This window comes from Xiphophorus hellerii, chromosome 5, assembly GCF_003331165.1.
Source record: "Xiphophorus hellerii strain 12219 chromosome 5, Xiphophorus_hellerii-4.1, whole genome shotgun sequence".
Taxonomy (NCBI): domain Eukaryota; kingdom Metazoa; phylum Chordata; class Actinopteri; order Cyprinodontiformes; family Poeciliidae; genus Xiphophorus; species Xiphophorus hellerii.
This window is the reverse complement of record NC_045676.1, coordinates 11,625,382-11,646,843: the sequence shown is the minus strand read 5'-3', so window position 1 is coordinate 11,646,843 and position 21,462 is coordinate 11,625,382. Positions and strand designations below refer to the sequence as shown.

The following is a 21,462-nucleotide window of genomic DNA, read 5'->3' as shown; positions in this document are numbered from 1 at the left end:
TTTAGAACGAGGAGGTAGACCTGCCCTCTGCCGTTGGCACTCATTCCTTCGCAGCCTTTTGACAGATCGATTTTTTTTTTTCCCTGTTAATTGACGTCACACTGAGCCTCCTGACAATGGCTCGACTCAACCTTTAAAGGACTCACAGTGTGAAACTAACAAGTCCAAAAACATCTCTGTGGGACTGTAGTCTGGTCTGAAGGTGTAAAACATTAAACAGAGCAGGAAAGAAAAAAAAAACAAATATCAAGCATGAAACACAATGAGAAAAGTACAATGCCACTATAAACTATAAAAATGAACATAAAAGAATGAAAATAACTGATTGAAACTGACTTTAGTTTTGAAGTCAGCTGTACATAGCATGTGCCAGTCTAATAACCTGATTTTACAGTTTCACGTATTTACCCACAAATTTCAAGCAAAATTTTTTTATCAGGATCTAATTGACTTTAATTAAAGCAAAAATGACTCCTACTAATGCTGAAATATATCATATTGAGTAGTAGTTTTAATAATCTGAACTAACGCAGCCTTTTTTCTGCCTGTTGACTTGCAGTGGGAAGCAGATGGTGGGGGAGGGGAATTTAAACCATAGAAGAAGTAAGGGAAAAAATGTTGAGATTTTGAAACCACTATCTGCACACTCTGATTTATTTATGCTTAATGGTTTCACTCTCTCTTTTGGTTTGAAATGTTTTCTCAACAGAATCATAAAGGTACTTATTGAGGTTTTCTTTTTGTTTCTATAACTGCAGTTAACCATATATTATTTATGCCCTTGGTTGGTTTAAGTTTTAATCTTACCAACATGTTTCTTCTGATTAGAAGTGATGTTAATATTCCCCAGCCAGAATCCTCACTTGAATTTGATAGAGAATATGTGGAATGAGCTGAAGATTAGGGTGATTCTTTCACAGACTATTTATGAGTGTATCAATAAAGATTGACATTTTTTATGCAAATAAAAATCTAAATTATTGCTATCTTTCAAAAGCATGATGTGTTTATGCTGATATTATATTTTGGAAATTTTCCAAACATCATGCTGCTGGTCATTAAGAAGCAGGTCCTAGTTACCAGTAGCTAGACAGAGGGATATTTAAGGAATTATTTTTATAACCATTAATATGCTACAAATTGTTTTAATCTGCAGACTTTATCATCAAAGTATTTTCAGATTACATTTCACTTCAGTTTCAACCATGTAAGTTTATTTTTTGTATCAATGTATCAATGTGGGTCGTGGCTAATCAAGTTTGCATGTGGCTAATTGAATGTACTGATAATTAGCTAATAAGTTGTGAGCCCAAGAGAATGCCAGTTGTTTTTTATTTCCAAACAGGTGGTTATGCAATGTCACTATAGTACATGTACAACGCCTTTAAATTACACCATTTATTTGGCTTTTTTCCCCAAAATAATTCAACCTGCTGCAACTTTGCCCTCCAAATTACTCATACTTGTTCAGTTTTCTTGCAATTGTACTGTCATGAACGTTAACATTTTGCATTCTAAGTAAGGCTTGTGTCATCTGAGAAGGAGCTCTTAGAGTGTTTTTATATTTTAGTGTTTTTATGTTAAAGTCACATTTCACAGCGTGACTTTGTTGTGAACTTTCTAGTACATCCTCTGGGGTAGATTGGCATCACTCTTACATGTGAATAATCTGTCTGAATGCAGCATAATTTGACTCTAAATTGTCTTATTGCTTGTCTAAGGTCATTGCTGATGTCTTCCCTAGCTGGCATTGGGGTAAAACACACTTGTATGTTCCAGACCTGGAAGCTGTCAAAACCTTGTGCTTTTTAAGAGGAAGTAACACTTTATCCATTGCTGAACAGCCGAGTGTGTAGTTTTTCTTCCCTATGGCAGTAAAAAATCTAAATATAGATCGAATTGCAGGTGTTTTTGCTAAATGTTGTGGTCTCTTCAGAGAGCTAGTCTGCTGCTTGTCTTAGAACGTTCCTACAAAATAGATTGTTGATCTCAATGAGTCCTTTCCTAGTTATAGGTTAATAAATAAATAAATACAATGCAATAATAAACTGCAATATTTGTGTTTCATGGTGAAATGTAAAGCCTTATGGGGGTGGGATTATGTAAAATTTATTTTTCACAACTTTATTCAGATCAAGTTATGATGTTACTCTTTCATTGAAAACATACTTGGAGTATTGCTTTAATTGCTACCAATTTCCATAAAGTTATATTTAACATATACAGCATTTTTATAACACCTGAAGGTAACGGCATATTTGATTGTGTTATAAAGTACATAAAACCACCCAAATTAATCTGGTTAAATTGAGTTCTATAGAACATTTTAATCAAGGACTACATTAACTTGAATAAGCAACAGAACCGAGTCCAGTTGTGCTCAGTTTTTCTCCAGAAAAGCAGAACCAACCAAGAGACCTTCCGTGTTTTTCTTCTATAAAAGGCCGTTGCATAATAAACAAAAAACGGTGAACAAGAAGACAGCGGTGTCAAAGATGAGGAACAAGGCAGATAAAGAGAAGGAGGGGGAGATTTTAAAATAACGCAATTATTTACTCAACATATAATTACCACATTTGCAGCTGACAGCGCGACAGAGGCCACAAACCGAAAGAGACAGAGGTGAACATGTGGATGATGTTTAAAAGCACGCCTGGGGCAACAGGAAACAATGTTTCTGCATCTATGACTGAAAACTGCTTTAAACATCATCAGATGCTTAACACATTTTTTCAGTGATTACCATTCACTTGGCCTTTTTCTTCTGAAGCCTTTATTCTCGCTGCGCTACACATGTTCGCTGTCAGTCAGATGCTCACACGCAGAGCGAGGGGGTGAGCGCAGTGGATATTGTTCGCATGGCAACCACCTGCTTATATATTTCTCCTTACACACTGTACAAAAGCAGCCAGGAGGGTGAGATGACTATTTTTTTTAGGCAGACAAAAGCGGTGGCAAAAGAGAAAATGTCGCGGTCAGAAAGGAGTAAGTTCTTGAATAGATGAACGGGGAGATTAAAGCTAAATAACATGAGTAGGAAAAACAGGAAAAAGGCATCAAGAATAGGATGGTGATAAAGTGAGGAGGGTATTGACTGGAGAATTGCCTCTTACTGCTGATAAGTAGCAATTTTTTTTTTGAAATTCTGCTCATGATTCAGTTATTTGTAGCTTTAACTCACACATCCCATGAATATAATCCAGAACCCTGCTACGATACTGAAAACTCTCCCCGAAAACAAAATTCGACCTTCTTTCTCAATATCTTTCTGCAAAAAACAGGATACTGACAAAATGAAACAAATTAGTTGTTTTAATGCTTAGCTTTCTTCACTAAACTGGTGCAGTTGTTAAACAACAGTTGTAATATTACTCAAATAACACCAGAATAAAGACATATGACAAGTTATGATATTACAAGAACAAAATAATAAAAATAAATAAAAATTAAATGAGAAATGTTGATCATCGCAATACATATATATATATATATATATATATATATATATGCATAGCTTTTTCTCATTAAAACAATTTTTTCTCATAGTTTTATGATTAATGAATTTTATGACAATATTCTGCTAATATTGTGGCTTTATTTTGCTGATGTTCACATTATTCTCATGATATTATGAGTTCATTCTCCCAATTAAAAGTCTCACACTAGTGTAATACTAATATAAATGTTTTTGTAAAAAAAAAAATATTACAGCGATGTTTTCTCTTCCTTACTTTGTGTTGAACTTGTTAGTTTTTAACATGAATAAATTTAAGGATTTTTAAAATACTTTTACAGGACACTGCATACAAAGTGTGAATAGAGCAGTATTTTATATGCCTTGGATGTTGCAGATTTCAGGAATGACGGTATAGGAAAGTGTCATGCTGACATCCCGGCTGTGTGTCTGTGTCAGAACATGAGCCCTGTTGACCTTACACGTCTCAGCAAAGAGGAAGTAATTTTTGTCAATTAACCTCTTGTCTGCACCCCAAGCTAGGCTGTGTAGGCATGGATTGGCATCTGCTTTTATTGCACACAAGTCTTAATGCGTTCCTGGCCAATTTATAACATAATTTGCACCCTGAATAAAGGAAGAGGAGCTGGTGTTTTAGACCCACATGTGCGTTTTCTGTTATGCTCTTCATTTGCTAGTGATGGAGTGTTAGTGTTATTCCCCATTCCTATCAGTTCATTTCTTTATTTTTGTTGTTCCTTTGGTAAAATGAGGTATAGTTCGGAAGCTACGTTGAACGTCAATTAAACCCACCATCATCCCTCATGCTCATTGCAGACGACCCGATTTGTGACTGTATTCTGGCTTTCAGGAGCTCATTGTAATAAAGCCGTGCTACATCCAGGTTGGTCCATTATCCACCAAGCGATTTGCACGCTTCCGTTTAGCCATTAATTCACACCGTGCCATGTGTCGGCATTGGGATAATAGGACGTCGAAGTTGGCCCCTGTCTGCACTCAACTATGGCTCCGGAGACTAATGAGGCTCTTCAGATCTTTTGTTGGGACATAAGCTGTGTGTGTCTGTGCCGGCATACGGACACGTACAGTGTGCTGGTATAGAAAGATAATAGCCTCTTTGCCTGCGTTTGGGGAGATTAGCAGCAGTTGTTTTCAGTGCAAACAAGGTGCACCGGGGTGCTCTGCTTACCCAGTGTCATCAGTCATAAATGGTACGCTCTTATTTTTCCTCTCAGATTTTAGTGCTGAGTTTAATACTGTCCAACATTCTTTTAAGCATTATAGTAAAAATATATATATTTAACCTATAACCTATATAACCTAGGTTATATAGCACCTTTTTCAGACAAAAAATACAAAGTTCTTCAAAATGAAGCACTGCTCCTTCTGTTTCAACATGTTTTTTTTAACATCCACACATTTCAGTGCACTTTATGCACTTTATTAACATTGTACAAAATGTACCAACACAAAGTAGTGCAAAATAGCTAAGTGAAAGGAAAATCCATCTACAGCTGTAGAAGTGAAAGAAGTTGAACTCAAAACATCTTGCTTTTACAGAGGAGTGGCCAGAGGACATCCACACCATCCACATGATGAAGCATGATGGTGGCAGCATCATGCTGTGGGGATGCGTTTCCTCAACTACAACAGGGAGACTGACCAGAGTTAATGGAAAGACGAATGGAGCTACATGCAAGGCAATCCTGAAAGAAAAATGTTAGGTTCACCGAAGAACATATTCATGTGTTGGTGTCCTAGTCAAAGTCTAGCCATTTATTGTAGGAAAATTGATAGGTGGCTAAACTCTTAAATATATAGGTAAAGAAATAATGCACGGAGACGTAATTCTTGCTGCTGGCCACGACGGGTTGGGAGATTTATTACACTCTTCAATGGATTCGTCTTACAGCTTCATCAGTACAAAAACCAAAAATCTCTCCGTATTCTTAACATCACCTTTTTTTATACAATCTCATCTTTACTGATGTGAGTTGGAAAGTTTCGACCAATAACATTACTGCCCTTGATTTACATAAGGATCCTGGCAGCCCCTAGACTAAATGTGTGTTGGACTCCCTTGAAAATATTCGGGACCTCTTGACCTCAACATCTGCTCCACTTCAGAATTGCCCAATAAGCCAATTCATCACAAATTGTTGTTCTTATCTGTCTAAACAGCATCCTTCCCACATCATATTTGGTCCAACTTTTTGTGCTTCGCACGCAAGGGAAAGGAGAGTGTCAGGTCAGTTTGACCCAAAGAGGTGCCAAGAGTCCTCTCGCAAAAACAACTCCATAAATAGTATTTCCTCTCTTACATTATCCAATTCATAATTTTTGGCAAGACTGTTATAATCAAATACTTATGTGTCATTTTGTTTCCATTTCCCAATAATCCTGAACTTTTTATTGGACTGTCACCTAAAATCTCAATGAATTGCATTGAATTTTGTGGTTGTAATCAAAAAGATGAAAAAAAAAAAGTTCCAGGGAGAAGAAGATTTCCAAAAGTCCCTGTACAATCAGTAAACATTGCAGAAATCATGAAAACAAACATAATTTCTGCCTCTTTAAACAGGCCTCTTCTTCTGCTTACAGCTCTTTATTTTTGGCTTAATGTCGGTCTGTCTCGGGTGAAAAACTGTCTATATCAGGTGGTCAGTAATAAAACTCATAGATGAATGGGCTGCTGCTGTGTTTTGGCTCGCTCATGGTGGGATTTCTCCAGCAAAGAGAAAGATAAAATACTGTGTGTAAGAGCAGCAGGCCGCCATTGTATCCCAGATGAAAAAAAGCCCTCCTCTCCTGTGCACACACAGCTCGCCCTGTCACTGAAAACTGATTCACTGCTCTTTGATTGATCACCGCAATTATACACCCTCTCTATCTTGAAATAGGCATCCTTTTGTTTGTGTGTATGGGTGTGCTTGTGTGTGTGCTCTTGTTAGACAGATGTGATCTGGGAAGTAAATTATCTCGCAGACCTGCTTGGCTACTTGAGCTCCACATACATCAGGCCAACTGTACAGCGATAAGTAGCTCCTTGTCAATCTGCAGCATCTGACGATGGTGTGAGCCAAGGGTCACCTCAGTTCTTCCTCCGTTTTGTTCTCATTTCCAACTTGGGGCTTTTGTAAGCATCCTTAATACTCCCAAGGTCTGTTACGCAAGTTGATTGTACAAAACTAGATAATAAGCTATATTTGATTCCAGTTCCACTGGACTTAAGAGAGCAACTATAGAACGAACATAAGCATATAGAAAGTCATGAAGAAAATATTTATTTTCTTTTTTGTTCCTCTGTAACATCAAAAATAATCAGATTTTAGGAAAATATACAAATTTGATACACGAACATTTTATGACAAAATAGATTAGATTCATGGGAAGGAGAGAGTATATAGACACCAATTTTGAGGATGTTTCCATTTGAGTTTAAGTACAAGCTTTGACTAGGCCATTATCTCATTAAAATGCTTTGATTTAAACACCAGCTCTCGGCCTGAAGCATCAGCATCCTGCATGATTTATATGTGTTCTTGCTCCAACAATTATATTAATATCTTCAAGCTTTGTAGATGTCTTTAAATTGACCGTTCATTTGATTCAGGCATTTTAAACACCTAAAGCACGTGGGAAACCAGAAAAGCATTGGCTATCCCAATCTAAACCAACTAATCCTTTAAACTATTCTCCCACCTCAGCTGTGGATTTCTAGAGAGCTTTTAAAATTTTACTTAGATGTTTGTTAAAATAGGCTACTTGGCTGATTCTCTGATGGTCTTCCAATGTTGACTGAACTGAGCTCCGCAAGAAGTGCAAAACTTCTGATATTGTTTTATAGTCTAAACTTACTTTAAAACCTTCTTCCTAATCTTTCTGCAGTGTTCCTTATTTTTCAAGATATTTCTGGTCACTAATGTTCACTTTTCTTCCAGATAACATGTGTATCATTTTCATTCCTTTATATTTATCTGCTACTTTGACTTAATCTATCATCTAACATGCCAAAACTAATTAATATATAAGGTTAAACTTAAGGTTGGGGGATATGGACTTAAATTTTTTTTAGGATATTTTGTGGTACAGTTGTAATAATGATAAAGGTGACAATAAGATCTATTTATTACCTCTTTTTTATGTAACTGTGTGGTTGTGACTGCATGGCTCAAACACAAACCTATTACAGTATATGCTTCTTTGGGAAACCAGTCACATGTAGAGGTGTAATTTGTATCACTAAGCTGCACACAGTAACTGCATTTAATCTTTTTTTTTTAATTTATTGATATTTATTGGCAATCTCAATAAACTGGCAGTGAAAAAAAACATAAAACTAACATTTCTGACAATAAAGACAATTTTGGGGGATCTTAAACATTTATTGTGACAACAGCAGAGATGAAGCTGCAGTGTCTGTCGGTGTCCTTACTGTGTTTAAGCTAATCTCATCCTGTTAGAGCTTTAAACACATTTCCTTTTGCTCACAATCACTCTGACTTCATGAGGCACCGTGGCAGACTTCATTTGATTGATGTTCTTATTTTTCTACCTTTAACCCTTAAAAGCCCTTAACAGATGGAGCTTGCGATAGGATATAAATCTCCTCAGAAATAATCCTATTTACCATCCCTGTGGTCTTGGAGAGCCAGACGGAGGTACTGTACGAGGACAGGAATATTTGACTCAGAAAGGTAAAATCTAAGGAGCTTTGAGATCGGAATCGATCCAAGAAAAACATTTGGAACTGAATGGCTCTTTTGTCCCATTTATTGCTTTAAATTTCCAGCAACTTCCATTTAGTGCATTTTTCAGGTATTTGAAAGCATTATAGTGCAGTCACCTATGCGATATGTTTCACCTCTCATTTGTTTTGTTTTTCAAACCCCAACCTTTTTACTGAACCAGTCTCTTCAACCTTCTAAAAGCTTCTGAGAGTCTTCTTTCTCAAACTATTAATCTTATGTTTGAAAGTACTTCAGAAGTCCTTTTTGTATCAGCTCTCCTTTACAGACCAGGAGCAGTGATACTTAGATGGAAGGGAAGAAGCTCAATAAAGATTATGACACCTCTGAAATGCATTAGCCTTCTCCAGGCACCTCCATTAAACAAAGAATAGTTATAAGACGGACAGTAAGTTTAGGAGATAAGTTCTGTGACCCTTAAAATTAAAAATCAAATCGCTAAATATAAGATTATTTTATTGCTTTTGTTCATCTTGTTTGAACAAATTTAAAATGAAGTCCTAATTTACCTGTCAGTGGCAATTCACAACAAATGACATCTCTATGTATTTCAAAACACAAACGCATCCAATTTATGTACAGAAATAGTTACATGAATGATCAGGGGTTCTTAAAACGCTTGAAATAAAGCTGAGTGGGTATAATAACACTTTGTATCTGACGGGAGAATGAGCTAAATAGATTAAAAACAATAGATATCTTTGTGGTTTAGCTTGTGTGTCTATTTATTCAGTAATTTTGAAGAAAAAAAGAGTTTCTGTAATGGAAATGTTTTTATCGATTATTTGGTTTTTAATTAAAATTTGATTAAATGTGATTAATTAACAAGAACTGTTACGACTGGCTCAAGGTCATAACAATAACGGGAGACCATGCAGGGATTAAAGTGCATAAAAAGGAATGTTTATTAACACAAACAACAATGGATTGAGGATGTCAGTATCAGTGGTATAATGCAAATGCTTGGATGTGGTGTATGAGTGCATATGGAGTTGTTGAAGTGCAAAAACAAAGACAAACTCAAATGTGCAAAAGGAGGGGAACTGAGGCCTGGCAACAAAACACTGCAAGCATCAAGGCAGAGTGGACGCTGAAGGCGACCCAGAAGGTGGAGACAGTCAGGTTTAAATGTTCTGTGCTCCAAATGAATAAAATCAGCAGCACCTGTAAAGGGGAGGAGCACAAAGACAGACAACAAGACACCTGCAATCCAACCCATAAGGCCCAGGGCCGTAACACCCCCACCCTTAAGAAAAGGGCCCCAAAGGGGAACCTTTAAAACTCAAAACAAATATGAATTTAAAAATGTTTGGGCTGGTAGTACGTTACCAAAATTTAGTGTTCAGAATGACAGCCGTCACATCTTCAGCCTCCACGTCCCACAGCCATAAGTTGCTGTGCCCATCATGTCTGGTCACTGGTTAGGAAGACTGGCAAAGAATGGTACAGCAGCTGAAACAGGACATGTCCTTACTGCTTCAATACCCTCAAGATACCAAGAGGAGAAAACCACTTATGAATACAGACCTGACACACAAGTGACCTACCACAGGTTCACAGCCAAATCAATATGGATTCACCCAGTTACCACTCCCCAAAGCAATAACCAGCAATCCAACCAGATCTGAACTGGTTTTACCCAACACAAAAGGTCACAGCAACAAGTGGTCCACTACCACATAAAGTGGTCCACTGCTTACCTGACTACCACCTAGTCAGGTAAGCAAACGTGACCGAGAATATGGAGATCGATACCCACAACATGATCACTCTTAGCATGGTCCAGCACCATACTCAAAGTTACTGCTGTCTCACAGCCAGCAACACCAAAAGAGTGTCAAACCAAAAGTGAGCCGATATCTCCACAACACCAAAAGGTCACATCACCGCTTAACCAAGTGTTCAGGATTCTCCTCATCAAATAAACAAAACATGGAGCCACACCCACAACAACCCCAGCATGGTCCACTACCACACTCTTAAGGGATTCAAACAAAATGTGGGCCAACTCCTCCACCAGAACGGTCATTTCACAACCAGGCTCAAAGCACACTTTTCCTTCCACTGAACTTGAAACTTGAACAAGTCTGTTTGCTGTTCACCGGACAAACCAGTGACAGTCGCCATTAAAAATGGAGACGAGTTTAGACAAGGCTCTAACACACCAACCTCAAACAAATTCTAAATTTCTAAAAGTGCCGATCACATTTTCACGTGACGCTCGAGGCAAGATCATAACTGCTCTGCCATCATTATAATTGCTCTTAACACATCTACAAAACATTTAACCATTAAAAGCCTCAACCTGATCCATAGTTTATAACGACGGATTAAAAACAGCAAATATAATTGTTCCTGCTCTAATTTTTCTACTCAATTTTGTAGCAAAGAAATTCTAAATATATATATTTTGTTCATATATGATTTTTGATTAAATTTTTATTTATTTCTATTAATTATTACAAATCCTGAAATTCACCTGGTTAAAATTTTTTATCTTGATTTGTCAATCTCAATTAAATATTTTATTCGAGTCCCATCACAAGTTCCTTAATATGGCATCAGAGTGTTTGCAGATCCTGAACATGCCACTCTGATAAACTGTTACTTCTGGAGATTATCTCTTCTGATGCCAAAATAAAATCAGTGGATCACCAAGTCTCAGTCTATAAATACATAGTCTGGAAATGATATTTTCTTGTGACTCAGTTGATTATTCCAGCAGCCAAGAATGTAATTAAAAAAAGGAAAAAAATCGTTGATCTAGTTCCATCAAGCTGACTAATTTATGTGCATAAATGTCTAAAATTCATGCAAATGATTAGCAGTTAAATGAAACATTTACCAGGCAGTAATTGTTCAGGGAGTCTGATAATTGAAAGAAAAAATATAAGATATAGAAAAGACATTTATTTTTAAAAAGTCAAGAAAAAAAAAGTCAGATTTAGCATTTTAAGAAATAAATGTGTTCCCTCTTTTTAATTGTAGATTTTAAGACTTATTTAGAGATTATAGTGGCTCAGGGGTTTGTCCTGTAACCAGCGGGTTGCCGGTTCAAACTCCTGCTCTGTCTGTCCCTCTCAATCATTGTGTCTTTAGGCAAGACACTTCTCCTGCCTTGTCTGGTGGTGGTTAGAGGCCCCCGTGGCACCAATTGACTTGGATTGAACTGTCAGCCTGCCTCAGGGCAGCAGTGGCTACAATGCAGCTTACCACCATCAGTGTGTGAATGGGTGAATGACTGATTGTAGTAATTTGGCATCCTCTTGAAAAAGCACAATGCAAATCCAGGCCATGTAGCTGCCTTTTGAATGGTTGCTAACTACCATGGGAAGTTTCCCCACCTCCATCACTACTCCTGCTGCAGATAGGAAAACACAGTCACTATTGCAATCACCATATAAGAGGCATGAGAGCTAAACAGCCAATCAGTTTTAGCTTTCACATGAAATCTATGTGTGTTAATATGTTACTAAACTGCATCCTGAAAAAACTACATCTGTTAGCTTCCCAGCTGTACGTACCAATAAGAGCCGTGTGTGTGTTTTCATCCACAGTAAAAGCAGGTTGTTAATTTCTACAGCTCAGTTATGCTGCCACTGCTGTCTCACCACAGAAGTTGTGTGTTTGCTCAAAACATTTGGGGAACTTTCACATTTCATGTTGCATAATGCATTATTGATGCAATCCAGAAGATCTCTGCTAGATCCTGTAGAGATTGTGGATGTTCTAGCAGATTTTTGTTGTTGTTGTTGTGATATGCATTTGTTTATTTACTCCTATTAGTGCACAAAAAGTACTAGAAACTGCAGGAAATGGAAATTTATACCACAATAATTATCATAAACTACAATAATCACAATTCAATACATAGTTTCAGAAGATGAGCTTAGACCACAATGGTTAAATGATGGTGACTTGTATTTTGGTAACTATGTAACTTTTATGTCATTTATGCTGCGTATTTTATTCTAGAGATGATATCTTCACTGGATTTTAAGGCATTTTTACTTTGTTTTCTGTTGAGTTTGGTTTAGGTAACAAATCTACACATTTAGATTTAGCGACAGACCATAATTGGGGTGTACTGATCTCACAGAAAAAAAAACAAAAAACTGTTACCTCCTCACCTTGGTAAAACATTTTGTAATTTGACTAATTTTGTTGACAATTCACATCTGTTTATGTAATACATTTTTAAACGTAGCATTTTAGTGTTGCTTTCATACATTTTTTAGCAAGTGGGGCTTTCATTATGTCATTTTATTATTGTGTCTTATAAACAGGCACATTATTTACTTTAGCCTTTTACAGCCAGCATGCAGACAGACTGCACAACTGTCTTACAAAATGCATGCAACAATAACAGCAGAGACTACTGCAATGCTAGGTAAAGTTTTATTGAGTTAATATTTCATGGAGGAGCGGTATCCTAGCAGCAGACCACCACGACTCACTTCACAGTGCCCCCAGGATTAGACAGAAAGCTTGCTGTACTGTTACACTCCCCACTTTCTCACATACACAAATTAAAGGAAGTCGGGAAGGGTTAAGGTGAAATGTATTTTCTCTTTCCATAACACCATTTTGTCCCTTTTTGCCTTTTCTTTTCCTGTGTTGGTTTCTGGAACCACACCCCAACTACAACTCAGGTACACTGTGTCTTGTGAGTTGACTGAGCTCTCGACGAGCTTCTTCCCCTCTTTATTTTTTTCAGTTAATTTCATAAATTTTAATTGTGTCCTTCAAATGAGCTGAAAAACTTCTCCTTTCCCGTTTCCCTCCCGCTTTCTCTTTTACGTCCAACTCGCCTTTCTTTCCTAATAATGAGTTCGTTTTATCAGCCACCGCGCAGTGCGTGGACAGGATGAATAATTCTGGAGATCACAGGAGGCTTCTCTGCATTACACTCGGTTACAACAGGTTGTCAGGCGGCTTTGGGAGCCGCACTCCGCTTCTCCCTGCCAGCAGTAACTATCCAGCCTTTTTAACATTCCAATTCATGAGGCCTAATTAGCCAGCTAATCTTATTAAGGAAGGCAAAGATGGGATATGATTTAAACGGAAGTGGATTAGGTTTTTCATGACACCATACAATAGTGTGCCACTACAAATTTCTTACCAGCTGATAAGTTTTAGATAATTTTTACTTAAAATATGCTGATAAATGTTATATTTTAGTTATATTTTTGTATCCTGATTCAAAATGCAGTATGCTTTTTCAAATCTTAAAAATCTAAAAGAAAATAAACAAAGAAGGGAACTGACTAGTTCTTAGAGCTGTCGCAATTCTTAAAATTTCAAACTTATTGTTACTGAAACATATCTCGAGACGCAATACCATTTTGAAACATCAATTTCTTTCTAATTTTTTTTTAATTTTAGATTTGCTCTACGAAAAAAATAGGCAAATTTTCTGTGAATTAGTTGAAGTCACATTTCACAGAAAAATCTGTATATATTCATCAGTTGTTCATTTTTTGTGTGGCCCTGGTATTTTTATATGTTTTTTTTGGGTGATTAACTAGTGTCAGTGGGATAGGATACAACTGGGTATGACTTTTTCTGGTTCCACAGTTTACTAATGTTTACCTGTTTTATTATTAGCCACACTAACTGGTCATTTAGTAGCCAAAAAAGCTGCATGCTTAGTAATATTTATTCTGTATTTTCAGAGCATTGCATGGTGCAGACTCTGCACCACATCCACTCCTGGAAAACATCTCACTTAGCGCAATCATAGGGTTATGAGAAAGTAGTTGATTTTTTAAAGTAGTTGATTTTTGAACAGATAACGTTAGATAATCCCATGAAGGAGGTTTACTGCATCATTGTTACAGATTCAAGATGTTTACTGATGTTTTAAGAGTGCTGGCTATACATTGCATTTGTGTTTCCCTTAAAGATGGCACGGCTCTGATCCTTGAAATCTTATTGGCATTTTAAACTTCCAGCAGTGGCTTGTTTTTATTCTCAGTCATTAATGTTCAGGTGAAATTTCTGCAGAAAGGTGAGGAGGTGGGAGTCTGTGTCTCTGTTTCTGGGTGAATTTGTGTGTCTGCTTGGAAAGATTAAAATGTCCCTGTTTGTAATGATTTAAATGCAAAAGAATATCTTTGAAAATGTCACTTTTATAGCAATTTCCTGGAAATATTGATTGGTTTGAGATAAAATATCAATTATTTAGACAGCCCGTAGTTCCTAGAAGTTAAAGATACTTCTCTGAATGTCTGAAGTACAAATTGTGCTGAGGTTATTGAGCGTAAATCCTTTTGCAAGCCTGTTCTGCCTTCAACATGAACAGTGTCGGTTCCAGAACATGACACCAACTCCATTTCTCATTTTAAACAGCAGATGTTACAACAGACTCAATCTGAATCAATCAAAAGAGATGTAGCAGAAGACGAATCCAGAGGAAGTAAAATTCTCATATACAGTTTGCCCTAAGGTGTAACGTTTAAGTTCTTTGAAGTTATTGAAACATTTTGGGTCTAATTATTCCCCCTGTGGTCATTTTTAGCCATACATATAATTGTAAGAACAAAGATGCCTGCTGCTCTTCCTCATAGGGTTGTAACAATAAAAAATTAAAAACTTGAACCCTAATACTAAGAAAATTAATTGACGGTTTTCAGTAGCGAAGCAACAACAGGATCAGGATCTTTTAAGGATCAGAGTTCTTTCTAGTTAGGAGCAAAAAATCTCATTAAATTACAATGTGGTAAAATTTTAACATTCTGAATAAGAATAAAACTAATATGTAGAAGAGAATTTATAAAATCTAGAATTTAAAAGATAACATTTAGCATAAATGTTGACATCCTTTGTGGAAATATGTTCCTTTGATTCAATCATGCAATTATTTATTTGTTTTATTATAACTGCTTACCTTTACTGTGCCACTGTGAGCTTTCATTTGTCTGTTAATTTGCTGTTGGTATAAATAATTTTTGCTACTGAAGGACAAATAAAGGATCAACCTATACTAAAATAAATTGTGTTTCAAAACAAACATGGATCTGGAGCATACGAAGCAAACATTTTCACAGTGTAAACAAGGACCTGGTCTATACAAACACATTTGGCAGCAGTTCTGTACAATTTTTGTCCTTCTGGTAATTTTGCAAAAATATTTTCTTCAGTGATCAGCAATTAAGGTTGCATTGGTTTGTGTCATTGTTTCACTGTTTGGAGGCCGACTGAGCCACCGGCTGATTAACATTTTTCTGTGTTAATTCGTACTGCAGTAGAACGAAGCATTATCGGAGCGGAGTGTTTCATAACTCTGAAGCTGGGAAGCGAAACTGTGTCAGGACTCAGGAGTTCAGTTTGACAGAACATCGTTGATACTGTCGCTGTCCATGAAGCATTAACATGATTAGCTTATGTTGTTTGTTTGGTACTTCACTATTCCAGATACAGGAGATATGCTGACCATTTGAAGTTGTTCTGAAGCTTCTTGTAGTGTTAGCATAGCTACCATGTGGCATCCCTTGACATTTCCTTTTTTCCTATCTTTCTGCAAAGAAAACATTCCTCTGAAAAATATATATATTTTATCCTGTTGGCTAAAGAGTGATGCATATGTTCTCTTCTAAATGTACTCTCCATGTTAGCAGAGTTTAAGACCTCCTGCTGCAGCTTAAGGAGGGAAGGAGCTGAGTGTCTTTTTACAGCAGCACTGCTGCCAGAAGAAATGCAACAATTTGGGCAAATGTGAAATTGATTTTGTCGCAAAGTAGGGTTTTTGAATAATTTTGTTTTCTATTTTCAATTATAAATCCTTATTTTGACAACCCTACTTCCTGATGAGTGTCAGTTGCACCATGGCCAGAAAGTTATAATGCGTAACGTATAACTTTATTGTAAAGTTATAAATTATTTCTTTTAATATGGAGATTTGTTTTACCTGGTACCTGGTGCGGTACATTACATTAGTGAAAAAACACAAAACAAACAAAGAAAAAGAAATAGAAAATATTGTGTTTTAATGAATTAATATTACTAACAGTGTGTGTGTGGGTGTGTCTGAGAGTGTATAAGCAATGATGGTGATCTGAATGACATTAACAGTATGTGGGGCAGTTAGAAAACAACAGCCAAGTAATAATAATGACCATAATAATAATAAATTGGTCACTCCTAAGGTGACATGACACCGTTTTAAAATTGTGGTTTGAAAGCAACAAGTGGTTTATGCAGCTGACTTGTTTTTGCTTCTGTAAAGAGCAGAACACCTAAAAGAGAAAATATTCTGCCCTTGTGACCTGTTGTGAACCTGACCCTAACTCCATACTGAACCCTGCGTCAGTGAGCAGCTGCACAAGGCGACTATACATTTATTTTTCTTTTTTTCTTTTTTACAGAGCTTGTCATGATCACTGACTGACAAATAATTTGTTCCCACGACTTTTAAAAAACAAGCAGTGATCAGTTTGAGTGATGGACTGCTGTTCTGCGTCTGGTGTTATGTTCATGTGCCAGTCACAGCGGCAGCCTGGCTCGTTTAAAATCACAATATTAAGCTGTTGCCAGAAGGGCTGAACACATAAATGATAGATGCTTCAGCGTTGGCATGTTATCAGTGAGGCCATATTGAATGAGGAGGTACACAACACTGTCATCATGTTGTTTTATTGCAACGCTGAAGAGGATATCTAACATGTGCTACACTGTCTAGGTGGTAGTAGTGCAGCATACATTTCCCTACTCTGTGCATGGTAGTTTTTGTGCCGTTGCTTTAAAATATCTTTAAACTCTTACCAAACTCTTGTGAACTGAAGTCAATATTCTCTGAAGCTGTGTGTGTTAGAAAGAGCTCCACTGCCACTGTTTATGAAGCTGACCTTCATCACGGATGTGTTTGCAATGGTTAGGGAATTCAGAAAGAAAAAAGCCAGCAAGAGATAAAAGACACAAAGATAAGAGCCAGTCCTGAGAAACCTCTGACATAATATGGTGGTTTTCATGGTTTTGCATCAGGCTTGTGGAAGGCCTCTTAAACACAGAAAGAAAGGGCTGACTTGTGGGTATTTAATCCCTAAAAGCCAGAAAAAGTTGAGTTTGCTCTAATTGCATGGAGCAGGGGATTGCAGTCTTTTACATTCATGAGCGAACCCTCTTTTATTGGGATTGAGATAAGCACAGCAACAGAGGATGCTGAAAAGCAAGATGGAAGTTTTGTTCCTGTATCAGTAAAAACACACAGTGTGTTTTTCTCTCAGCGTGGCCTAATGTGTGTTGTTATACTTCAGTCAGTGTGAATAAAATACAAACTAAAAAGAAGAGTTTGTTCTTTACAAGTTGGAATGAAGGTTGGAAATTATTTTTTTTATATATCCATATCAGATTGTGGAGCCGTTTATTTATGATGCCTTCACACATCTATTCATTGTTACACCACATGTTTATCAGCTAGTTCCTTCAAAGCGATTACTAAGGCTAGGTCAATGCCTTGTGCTGTTGCTACAGCTCCTTTGTGAAAACAGTTGCATCATATAGCCACAAAGAGCAGCAGCCTCTTTAAGCGGCTGCTGCTTCTTCATAAAACATCAGTCGAGCGGATCATGTCCCATGCAGATGGAAAACCTCATAAATGGCTCCGTCTTTGTGGGATCCCAGAATGTCTGGAGTAGAAATCAGAACAGTTAATGCTGATGTTCATTTATAAAATACATGTCAATGAATCATTTTCTAAGTTTGTGATGTTCATGAAAAAATACAACTCTTTTTTTTTTTTTTTTTACTATAAAAAAGCCCACACCAGAGGCTTGCTGATTTGCTGATTTGCTCCCTGTTGGTAAGGAGAATATTCAGTTGTTTTTAGCTTGTCCCTATTTGTGTAACTTTAACAAAAACAGATATCAGAAACATGTGAATGACTGAATATAAACATAGAAGCAAGATTTAATGTTAAATGTTGTAAATGCTTAAAACAAATGCCTGAAAGTAACACTAACTTCCGTGTAGCTAGAGTTACATATTGAGAATGCATTTCAACTAATACAGGCAGATTTCACTGGCAGCAGCATGCACTGTTTAAATTTTAAAAAAATAACTACAGTGAATGTCAAGCACATAAGCCAAAATTTCAGAGTTTACTACTTTGCTTGGCAACTCAGAGATGTAGCAACAGGGTTTTGACTTCAACCTTCTTCACCCCCTCAGCCTTTCAGAAATTACACAAAAGAAGGCATCCTAGTCCCAGCTTGGAGTGATTTTAAAAAAACAGTCTTTAAAGGCAGAGAAGGATCAAATTCTTTTCCAGCTGTTTTGTCAATCAGTGGACATTAATTCTAGTAGAATTAGAAGGGTTGTCACACTGTATGAGAGAGCAGTCGCTGCAAAACAAGGTTTTAGAAAGTAATATTTTAAAACATCTAGAGAGTCCATAGAGCTCAGATATTTCTTGATCCATCATGTTCCATAACAGATGTTGAACACACAACTTGTCCTAAGATGTTCAGCCTCTCACTTGTTCTTTGACTAAATACTAGACAGGTTTCTACATGTCGTAGCAAATAGAGCTTCTTTTATTTGGCTCTTACATTTCTGTGCTTCAGAATGAACTTTATTGGCCACGATTGTGTTCGACATCGGTTTCAAGTACTCAGAGTACAGACATTCAGTATAGATATATATACTTTGGAGTTAAACATCTTGCTGATACCTAAACTGGCTAAATTTTGGGGTTTTCATAATGTTTTCATGACTCAGTAGCTTTCACATGTGATGTGTTTATTGACTGAAGAAATATTTTAAAGTTCTGACCAGCTTGTCACAGGTCGGCACCAGTCAAGCTGAATTTCAGCTGATTTCAGTCATCAAACTGTTCCTTGGTGAATAACTATTAAAAAGTTTTTCTTTTATTACTTGTGGGTTTTGTTTTTTTGTCCTTCTTAATCTCCTTATTTTGAGAATTAAAGCAACATATCATGTTTACCTTAGCAAGTTGACCTGGTACACTTCACAACATTTAACCAGCAACTCCATAGTTTTATTTGTGTATCAACTAAAACATGTGGAATAAAACATTTTGATCACTGTTTACAGTTTTTTTTTATTTCAGTCAGACCTGACGCAGTTTCAGAAGAGAGGACTATATACTGTATGTGCTGCATGCATTTATCTCCTCTGATATGAGACAGTAGGCTGGATTAAACACTCTTAAATCCTCTTGTAGCACAGAGTAAGTGCTGCAAAAATGTCAGAAAACATAACATTTATTTGAGTATGCATCTGCATGCAGGAACATTTCATGTGCAACGCGTACATGTCGTCTCCGCTGTGTGTGTGTTTGAGCAGTGGGGAACGAGGAGCGGGAACTAGTGTCTGTTGGTGACAGCTGGCGAGCCCCTCCAGGAGCCGCCACTGACACATTCAGCTCTGTTGTCTTTATCTACGATGAAAATGACACACAGTGAGTGGCACCATGACTGGCGCCTTCAGCTTGTCCTTTAATCAGCCTCGACCCTCATTCTTAATTTCCATTCTGCTGAGCTCATGTCTCCTGCTCCACTGAAAGTCCTCGTAATTTCTTGAAAACAAGGCGACTTCCATAATTTAGCTAGATCCTATTGCTGCTCTGTACAGCGCCATCAAACTGTCAGCTTGCAGAGAATTGGGTCTCCAAACTGTTGCTGACATCCAAACAGTGACAGAGGCAGAGTTATGCCGCACAATGAGTCCACCACGTTAAACCTCATGTGCTAAATAGCGGATTTGGACTTTCAGGACTGGTTTCTATTTATAGTTCAGAGGATTTGAAATGCAGCTACACAGAGAACCTGACATACAGTTTTTATTTTTTAGCCTTAGTTGATACCTTACCGCCCACAACTTTCTATAGAAAGCTCCAGGTATAAAGTCAGGTAAGCTTGTTGTAGGTGTGTAGCTTTTGCTGAGTCTGAGAATGGTAGATTGAAGGTAAGCAGGGACTTTGCTGCTGTTGGAGCCTGCAGAGTGTTATCGCACACAGCCCTGTTTATGCTACCCTGATGATGGGGAGCTGCAAACCCCAAAATGTTCAGAGTCAAGAGCCTCTCGCCTCTGACTTTCTCGTTCTGCTTTTTACGCACCCATCCCTTTTTGCCTTCACCGTCTTTTTCTCTATCTTCACGCTGCATCTTTCCCTCTAATCTTCTCCTCTGTCCCTTTTTTTCTTCTTCAGTTTTGGATCAAAGTAAGCCAGCACTAACTGGCAAGTACAGGCTCAAAGCTTACATTCCCACCCTTCAAAGGCAGTACTTTGGTATTAGTGAAAGAAATTCAATGTTGCTTGCAGTTTTGACCTAGTGAGGAAAAAGGTTGAATGTTACATATGCCATTTATCCATTTCTCACTTTCTGAAACAGATTCATCATTAGTCAAAGACAAAGCTAAGCCAGTTATTTCTTTTTCTTAATTTGCTTTACCAAGTCTGTTCAACCATTTCTCTTGAATTAAAACATCCTTTCATTCATCTCTTACAAATTCAGCTGTAAATACAAACTAATAACTTCTAATATTACTAAAAAGGTTAAAGCTGACTGATGTAATGTATCAAGCTAATAAAACTTCTGAATGTTATCTTTTACAATGGTTTTAAGTGGTGATGTTTAATTCTAATAACGGTGGGCATTTGTGCCATTTTTTTTAGCTGTTTTTTGATAAACACACCTAATTTAACTGAAGTCATTAACAGGCTCAGGTTTGACCTAATTCAGCATCTGAATTGGGTTCATCAGGGATACGTCCAATACCTGCAGAACACCAGCTCCAAAGACTGCGATTTGGTGCTTTCTCAGCGAAACAAGAGCTAGTTTATAATGTAAGGAAAAATAGAAAAGCAGTCAGTATTATTTATTGTAAAAATTTTAAGTAGTTTGTTTTTTAAAATGTGAAAAACTTCTCTTTGAAGAATCTTCGTGAAGAGATGGACATTTTATTAGCATTTGACATTTGAAATAAATTGCCAGAAGAGCATTTCCTCCTCACAAACATAACAAAAAGCAGCAGGATACAAATCCAAAGTAGTAATTTACCAAAATCTAAAGTTTTCTGTGTCAAAGGAGATCATGAGTTCTGGTAGTAGATGACTACAACAAGGGCTGACATAAAGAAACTGTGATTTGAGTGACTCCAGCCTTAGTCCCAGTACAGAGCCAGCTTTCCTGATGATTTTGTCCAGTCTATTAGAGTCGCTGGCTCTGATGCTGCTTCCCCAACACACAGCAGCAAAGAAGATGGTACCGGCAACAA

The 21,462-nt window shown here is 37.1% G+C and overlaps 1 protein-coding gene across 1 annotated transcript in view; it reads left to right on the top strand.

Annotated features, from left to right (window-relative positions):
• The window catches only part of grin2bb (glutamate receptor, ionotropic, N-methyl D-aspartate 2B, genome duplicate b), a 121,710-nt gene that overhangs the window by 31,873 nt on the left and 68,375 nt on the right, over positions 1-21,462 (top strand).